Source organism: Theropithecus gelada, chromosome 3 (genome assembly GCF_003255815.1).
Source record: "Theropithecus gelada isolate Dixy chromosome 3, Tgel_1.0, whole genome shotgun sequence".
NCBI classification, from domain to species: Eukaryota; Metazoa; Chordata; class Mammalia; order Primates; family Cercopithecidae; genus Theropithecus; species Theropithecus gelada.
The window spans coordinates 17,043,079-17,051,427 of record NC_037670.1 but is presented as its reverse complement, the minus strand read 5'-3'; the positions used below and the strand labels follow the sequence as shown (position 1 = coordinate 17,051,427).

General features: G+C 57.5%; 1 protein-coding gene across 3 annotated transcripts in view; it reads left to right on the top strand.

Annotated features, from left to right (window-relative positions):
• The first annotated feature begins 4,728 nt into the window (after positions 1-4,728).
• Positions 4,729-8,349, top strand: part of COL6A2 (collagen type VI alpha 2 chain) — a 34,399-nt gene continuing 30,778 nt past the window's right edge. For all 3 annotated transcript variants that reach the window (XM_025380627.1, XM_025380629.1, XM_025380628.1), the window contains exon 1: positions 4,729-4,813. The gene's annotated coding sequence lies outside the window, so the exon portion shown is untranslated. The remainder of the gene's footprint in view (positions 4,814-8,349) is intronic.

Below are 8,349 nucleotides of genomic sequence, written 5' to 3'. Positions count from 1 at the left end.
CATCACCGGGGCCCCTTCATGGGAAGAATAGGGTGGAAATTGTCAGGTCCTGGCAAGGCCCCAAAGCAAGTGCCCAGCCTCCCCTGATCCTGAAGCCAGGTCCTGGTGTGCACAGAGATGCCCGGCTGGGCTGCTCCACCCGCTTGGGCCACAGGAAGCATTTCTCTAAAGGTGGGCAGCTTCCTCTACAGGTGGCATGGCCTCTACCCACACCCAGGGGCTCTGGCCCTCCCACTGCAGCTTGCCGTGGCCCCACACTTGCCTGCTCCCACCCTGACACCCCCAACACTACGGGGGCTGCCGGGTCTCGTGGCCCAGGTGGCAGGGCTGCTCGGCCAGTCATTTTCTGCTCCTGGCCCCCTCGAAGCTGGCACCTTCCACGTCAGCTGAGCTATGGGTCAGAACGGTGCTCCCTCCTTTAAATATGTTGCCTTCAGAACCCAAAAAGGCATGCCAGGCCCTGTGCTTCCTCCTTTGAAGTAGGGGATGCAAGATGTAGCAATTTCTCTTTTACTTTAGAGGATGTCCTGGTATGAACCTGATCACTGGTGCCCTAAAAACTTCCATGAAGTTAGGTCCCTGAATCCTCAGAGTTCACTTCTCACCCATAAATGCAAACGTGTCTCATTTAGCACATGACCCTCCTCGTCCTCCTCCTGCCCACAATGTCGTCACTGTAATGGATCAGCGTGGTGTCCGGTGGACTGCTCAGGTGCCCAAATCTTTTCAGGCAATATTAGGACAGAGGATAGAGTTAGAATGGCCCTGCCACTAAACCGGGAATAAGAATTGCTGTTCCTCCCGTGTAAATGCAACCTCTTTCTGCTCCTCTTTTCTAATTGGAATAGCAAAGACTGTAATGGCCAATCACTGGCCTCATTAATCTGCTACAATGATACGTCTGACACAGCAGATGCAATTGGAGCTACTACCGGGTTGAGGCTAAGTGGTCTACAGTCACTTTCTAGGATCCATCAGTCTTTGCAATGACCAGGCCAGAGAATTAAACAGAGATGACAGTCCACCACCCTCACTTCCATGAGGCCTTTAATGGTGGTGCCATCCTCCCAGGATGCAACGTGGTTTGTGATTTACTCTCTTGGCCATGGAAAGGGGACGGTGTCAAAGACTTTCCTGTGGGCTTCCGCACTGTGATGTCTGTTACCACACAGGCCTGGGATCCAATATATGGCTACTCCAGCCACCAAGTACATCAATTATAATTACGTACTGAGGGGGCAGGGAAGCGGCCACTGGATGGTCTTCTGGTCCAGGGGTCTCACTGTGACCAACACTTTAGCAGGATTCCTTTTATTACCTGGCCCCGTCAGCCCCTTCTCTAAGAGGGAGGCCACAATGGCACTCTGGGCCTCCAGTATCAGGGTCCACTCACATCCCGTGTCCATTGGTCCTCAAAATCTCTGGATTTTCCCAGCGTGCAGCCACCTGAGTGACAGCGGGATTCTACAGAACATCCTTGTCAAGGTATTGCCTGGTCCTTCCTTCTGGTGACCTGGCCACCTCCGCAATCAATGGTTCCAGACAGGAAATTAGCTCAAGTCCAGGAATGGAGTAGGGAACCACGATGTTTCACTGGAGTCCCTGCCCCCGGCCTCTTTCTTCCTTCCTCTGCCATCTGCCAGGGCAGCTTGGCTCAACACAACCCATCGCCTTCTCCAGGCTTCTGGGAGCCATCCCAGAATCATCTTTGACCCACGACCTGCAGACTTTGCCAGGTAATTAATCCTATGTGCCAAGCAAGTGCCTCCACCTCAATAGTTCTTCTGTCCCCCTGGATAAAACACCCTGGAAATCTAATACTGGGGCTGCTCCCTGGCTCCTGCAGGTACATCCTGGCTGCCTTGTGCAGCTCCTGGACATGCAACCTCTCTTCTCCCTGACCAGGCCCAGCAGGTCCCCATCCAGGTTACCCTGGACTTTCTCCCTAGTCACTGCTGGCAGCCAAGAGACAAGGTGGGGCAGCCCCCAGTGAGGACACCCGCTGCTTTGGTCGGGGAGGCCCCTGGAGCATCTTCCAGCACAGAGGAAGTACTGGCTTCCAAGGGCAGGAGGGGTCCCTCTGCAAGCTCTGAGGGGACAGGGGTCTGCAGGGCCACGCCCTCAGGGCTTCCACCTGGATGTCCAGCCCATGTTTCAGGGTCCCAGGTTTTCCCAACCAGGGTCCCGACTTTCACATAGACCAGCATCATAGGCTGGTCTTCACATAGGCCAGGCATCAAAACATGCCTAGAGCCAGGTGCTCCCCACAGTCACTGTCGGCTCCTCAGCCACACCAGTTCTACCTCTGCTGGACATGGGACTCCTTTTCAGCAACCAGAGAGGCCCTCTGTTCTCACACCAAGCCTGATGGGCAACCATGGGTAACACTGCAATCTCCGTTCATCCCTCTGTGGAGCATCCAACCCCACCGTCCCCCATGCATTGAAAGGGGGAAACTGCCACACCCACAAGGCCTTCCCTTCCACCAGGAAAACTTCCCAGGTCACTCTTGGTGAAATCTTTAACAACTGGGGCCCTAACTTTGTGCCAAAGACTACCCATGTCCCACATCAACCAGAATGGCGTCCTAGGTGTTGGCCAGGGAACGGCCACCGCACCAGCTGAGTCTCAGGCCCCTCCTGCACCACTTGTGTTAATTAGGGTCTTCCAAGAGGCAGGTGCCACGGAAGTTCTGATGTGACTGGAGATTTATCAGTGCATTGTCTGTGAAGGATGCTGGGGAGGTGGCCAAAGAGGATGGAAGCCTCAGACCACAGATGAGACCCCTGTGAAAGAGACACAGGGAGCCTCGGTCAGCACGTGCCCCTAGACAGTGCTGGCCAGAGTGAGGGGAACATCGGAGCCAAGGTAACCCCTAAAGGATTCTGGTCTTGTGAGGAGGGGCCTGGCTTCCCCTAGGGAGCTGCTGGCTTGGAAGCAGGAGGAGCTGCCCAGGTGAGAGCTCAGCGTGGACCCAGGGGAGTGGCACACGGTGCCCACAGTCAGCTGAGCTCAGGTGCAGCAGGCAGGAGGCCTGAACTCACGGCCACCATGTGGCTGCCACAGTCAGGCACACTTAGACACACACACTCACACTCACACCCAGCCTCAGATGCAGACACACACCACACACAGATGCACACACCACACACTCACACTCAGTCTCAGACACACACACTCACACTCACACTCAGCCTCAGATGCAGACACACACCACACACAGATGNCACTTAGCCTCAGATGCAAACATACACCACACACTCACAGATGCACACACCACACACTCACATTCACACAGGACACATAGTCACTTGCACACTCGCACCACCTCTCCTTTAACACCCCTGGCTCCAGGCACCACCGCCCACTCAAGGGCCCACGGGAGGTGGCAGAGGACAGAAGTGGCTGCTATGGAGAGGTTGGCCGTAAAAGGAGGGGCAGGCACAGCTGGCACGAGCTGTGAGGTGGTCCAGCCAGAGTCCAGAAACCAGGACAGACGGGAGGCCATTGGTTCCCAGGCTGGGGCCAGGGTGGACCTTGCAGGCCCTGTGGACAGCAGGCAGGGGCATTTGGGGACAAGTTCCCGGGCATCCCGGTGGACAGCTGCCATGGCGGCTTTCCCTTCCTTACACTAGGAAGTTCCACCACCTGGGCACACTGGGAACACAAGACACCGCCACAGACCCCTGCCCTGGCCACCCTACCATCCACCAGGAGAGGGGGTGAAGATGCAGAGAGAGGGCCTGGCATCAGGGGGCAGAGAGAGAAGGCCCTGAAGACCGAAGGACGCCCACACAGGGGGCCGCCTCCTGGGGCAAGGGCCATCAGGCAGCTCAGGGACCCTCTCCTCCCGGGAAGGGGCTAATGCAACCATCTGCAAACCTGCTTATGCGAAGAGGGGACTTGCCCCCAGCTGCTCCACCCCCTTCCAGGACAGCTCTGAAGGGGGCCCTGTCCCGGATCCCAGGGACCTCTCCCCAACCCCGCCTGCATGTCACCTCAAGGAGGAACCCCGGCCCTGGCTGGGGGGCTGTGACTAGGGTGGGGAGTGGGGACCCCTGTCACTCTGTCCCAGGCTGGGCTCAGGTAGGGACCTCACGGTGGTCCCAGGGCCCAGCACCAAGCCCACCTGTGGTTTCCAGCGGTAAAGGGGTGGCAGGGGTGGCTCGCCGCATGCCCAGGCTCTGCTGTCCCTGCCATCCCGGCTCCCCACCCTCAGGCCCCAGGAGCAGCAGTTTCTCCAGGAGCTCCTGACCCGGGGCCTCTCCTCTCGCAGGAGGCCAGAGTAAGCGGGACACGTGACACGGGGTACGGGAGGGTTGGGGGACTGATGGGGGGAACCCTGCACCCCCTACGGCGGCTCCTACCGAGGAGCGAGTCCCAGGGCCCCCGTCGGCCCTATGTGCGGGGCGCGGTCCCCAACACCCAGGGCCCCGGAGGCGGACACAGCCCCGGCCAGGTCGACCCCGGGAAATGGGGCGGGGCCGACGGGCGGCCGGCCCGGGACGTGAAGTCCGAGCAGCGGCGGGCAGGGGATGGCGGGGAACTCGGCCCGGGCTGCAGGGGGGTCTCCATCCTCGCCACCTCCCCCTCCTGCCTCCCGCCCTCGAGGGTCCCCCCTTCCCTCCCATCCCCCTCCGTTCCCCCCCGCCCCCTCCTCCCATCCGCGGGGCCGCAGCGCTTCCTGGTGGCGGGTCCGGGCGGGCGGGCGGGGCGGGGTATAAAGGGGGCGGCTCCGGCCGCGGTCTCCTCCCTCCTGCTTACTCGGCGCCCGCGCCTCGGGCCGTCGGGACCGGAGCGTTCTCGGGACCAGGTGAGCGCCTCCCGGACCCGCACCCTGGAAGCCGCTCGGCCCGCGGGGGTGACCCCGAGTCCTGGGAAGGCGGCGGCGGCGGCTCCGTCCCTCGGGCCCCCGGGAAGGGGGACTCCAGCCCCAGGGACGGCGCGGGGGGTCGGGGGGTCGGGGGTTCGGGGCTCCTCCCCGCGGGGCTGGGGCCGCGCCCGCCCCTGTGGCTCCGCGTCTCAGTGTCCGAGCCCTCCGGCCCGCGACCTGGGGCCACCTCCCCGCGGCCTCCTCTGGGGCGGAGCCGGCCTGGGCGGGGTGGGGGGTCCCTCTCTGCGCCCGAGCTCGGTGCTGGGACCCCCGCTCCCGAGACGACCGCGGCACCGCACGGCCCGCCAGGCCCCGCATCTGCGAGCGGTTCGGGTCCAGCTCCGGCCCGCGGGGAAGACGCCCCGGCTGGCTGGGACCTCCGGGGGCGCAGGGCCTCTCCCGGGGCCGGAGGGAAGGGGCGGCCGGGCGGGGGGAGGAGGGGCCTTCGCTGCCCGAGGGCGGGACAGGGCGGGACAGGGCGGGACAGGGCGGGGCGGGGACGCGGGTGGCCCCGACGCCCCATCGCTGCGCCCCCGCCAGGCCCTGGAGAGGCTGCAGCCGGAGGCGGCTCCGCAGGGCGGCGGGACCCGGGCTGCCAGCGACCCCCAGCCCCTGCCCGGCCGCCCACACCCGCCCTGGGACGCCGCGGGGGGCGATGGAGGAACCGCTGGGCCCGGGTCTCCACTGCTGGCAACCGCACGGATCGGCCGCCTGTGGAGCCGCAGGTGTGCGGGCGAGCCGTGCCCGTCCGGGCGGTGCTGGCAGGACCCCGGCGCCCGCGCCTCGGGCATCCCGGGAGAAGGGACCTTCCCTTTGGGGTCGGTACCCGGAAAGGAGGGGCCTGCGATCCGCGGAGCTCCTTGTTCTTGCGATAACACAGCTCTGGCCTGGAGGGCCCCTTGCACGTCGACTCTGGTGATTATTTTAAGAAAGGCCAGGCCGCGCACGGTGGCTCACGCCTGTAATCCCAGCACCTGGGGAGGCCGAGGCGGGCACATCACCTGAGGTCGGGAGTTCGAGACCAGCCTGGCCAAGAGGGTGAAACTCCGTCTCTATTAAAAATAAAAAATAAAATAAAATTTAAAAAATTAGCCGCGTGTAGTGGCAGGCACCTGTAATCCCAGCTACTCGGCAGGCTGAGGCAAGAGAATCACTTGACCCCGGGAGGCGGAGGTTGCAGTGATCTGAGATCATGCCCCTGCACTCCAGTCTGGGCGATGGAGCGAGACTGCCTAAAAAAAAAAAAAAGAAAGAAAGGCCCAGTGAGATGCTTTCTCTTAAACACGGCCCTGCACGTTGAGTTGCTGCCTCCTGTGGCCTATCTCACATTTATGCAAAGTCGGGTACCTGGTGCGGGGCCCACCTGCCACAAGCAGGGGTCTTGGCGCTGCTCATGGAAGGGGCCCTGCCCAGCCCGCGGGGCACTCGCTGGGACGGGGCTGCCCAGGTTCACCCAGGATCCAAACACCCAGCCCCGCCCAGAGGCCCATCCTGGCCTGCCGTGGTAGCTGTAATGGGCAGGGGCGGTGGGAATTCCCAGCTCACAGGGCGCCTGCTCTTAGAAGGGCGGCGTCTGGGTCCAGAGGTCAGAAGATCAGAAACATCAGATGCCCATCCCAGAAGTGGCGAGGAGCCTGTCTCCACAATGGATAGGGGCACTGCCTTTGGTTTTTTTTGGTTTTTGTTTGTTTGTTTGTTTTTTGCTCCTTTCATAGATGAGGAATGATGCCTTGTTGGGGGTTTGTTCTGCGTATCTTTGGTTTTTGTGCAGTACAAGGTTATTTGGGCTATTTGATCACTGACCGTGTGTAGTGATGTGCCTGCTTGTGATGTCCCCGTGTTCCCAATGGATGTTGGTTTTTTGGTTTTTTTTTTTGTTTTTTTTTTGAGATAGGGTCTCACTCTGTCACCCAGGCTGGAGTGTGGTGGTGCAATCACGGCTCGCTGTAACCTGCACATCCCTGGCTCAAGTGAGCCTCCCACCTCAGCTTCCAAGTAGCTGGGACTACAGGCATGCACCACTGTGCCCAGCTAATTTTCTTTTAAGAGATGGGGTCTCACTATGTTGCCCAGGCCATGGATGTGTGTGTGTGTTTGTTTGTTTGGGGTGTTTTGGGGGTTTTTTCTTTTTTTTTTTTTTATTGATTTGAAAAAGCTTTATTTTCCCCAATTTTTTATTGTGGTATACAATATAAAATGTATCATCTTAACCATTTTTAAGTGTGCAGCTAGTTCAGTGACAGTAAGTACGATCATAGTATCGTGTAGCCATCACCAAGATCCATCTCCAGAACTCTTTTCCTCTTGTCAAACTGAAGCCCGAGGAGCGCCAACTCCCGTCACCCCTTCCCTCATCCCCTGGCAGCCACCATTCTACTTTATGTTTCCAGGAATTTGGCCACTTAGGTGACTCATATGAGTGAAATTGTATGAAATGTCTCTTTTTGTGACTGGCTTATTTCACGTGGCTTAACATCCTCCAGATTCATCCATACTATAACATAGGTCAGCATTTCCTTCCCTCGTAAGGCTGAGTAATATTCCACTGCATGCATGTCCCCCATTTTGTTTACCCATTCGTGTGTTGCTGGACACTTGGATTGCTTCCACGTTTGAGCTACTGTGAATGATGTGGCCATGAACATACCACACAGATACCTCTCTGAGATCCCACTTTCACTTCTTTTGAGTATGTTCCCAGAAGTGGGATCGTAGATCATCTGATTTTTTCATTTTTTTGAGGAATTGCCTCACTGTTTCCCAAAGCGGCTGCACCATTTTGCTTTCCCGCCAGCAGTGCACAAGGGTCCAGTTTCTCCACGTCTGCACCAACAGGTGTCATTTTCTGGGTTTATTTGTTTTAAATGTTAACCATCCTAATGGGTGTGAGGTGGTATCTCATTGTGGCTTTGACTTGCATTTTCCTCATGATTAGTGATGTTGAGCATCTTTTCATGTGCTTTTTGGCCATTTATGTATCTCTTAGGAGAAATATCTGTTTAAGTCCTTGACCCATTTTTGAATCAGGTTGATTGTTTTTTGTTGTTGAATTTTACGAGTCCTCTATATATTCTGGATATTAATCCCTTATTAGATACACAGTTTACAAATATTTTCTTTCATTCTCTGGGTTCTTTTTACTCTGTTGATGGTGTCCTTTCACTAAATAGATGCAAAAAATGTTTTTAAATTTTGGTGTAATCTTATTTATCTATTTTTTCTTTTGTTGCCTATGCCCTTATTGTCATACCCAAGAAATCATCTCTCAGTCCAGTGTCATCAAGGTGTTGCCTCGTGTTTTCTTCTAAGGGTTTTAAAGTTTTAGGTCTTAAAACCTAAAGATCTGGGGACATGGATCCATTTTGAGTTAATTTTTGTACATGGTATTAGGTAAGGGTCTAACTTCATTCTTTTGCATGTGGATATCTACTTGTCTCAGGACCGTTTGTTGAAAAGACTGTCTTTATCAAATGGTC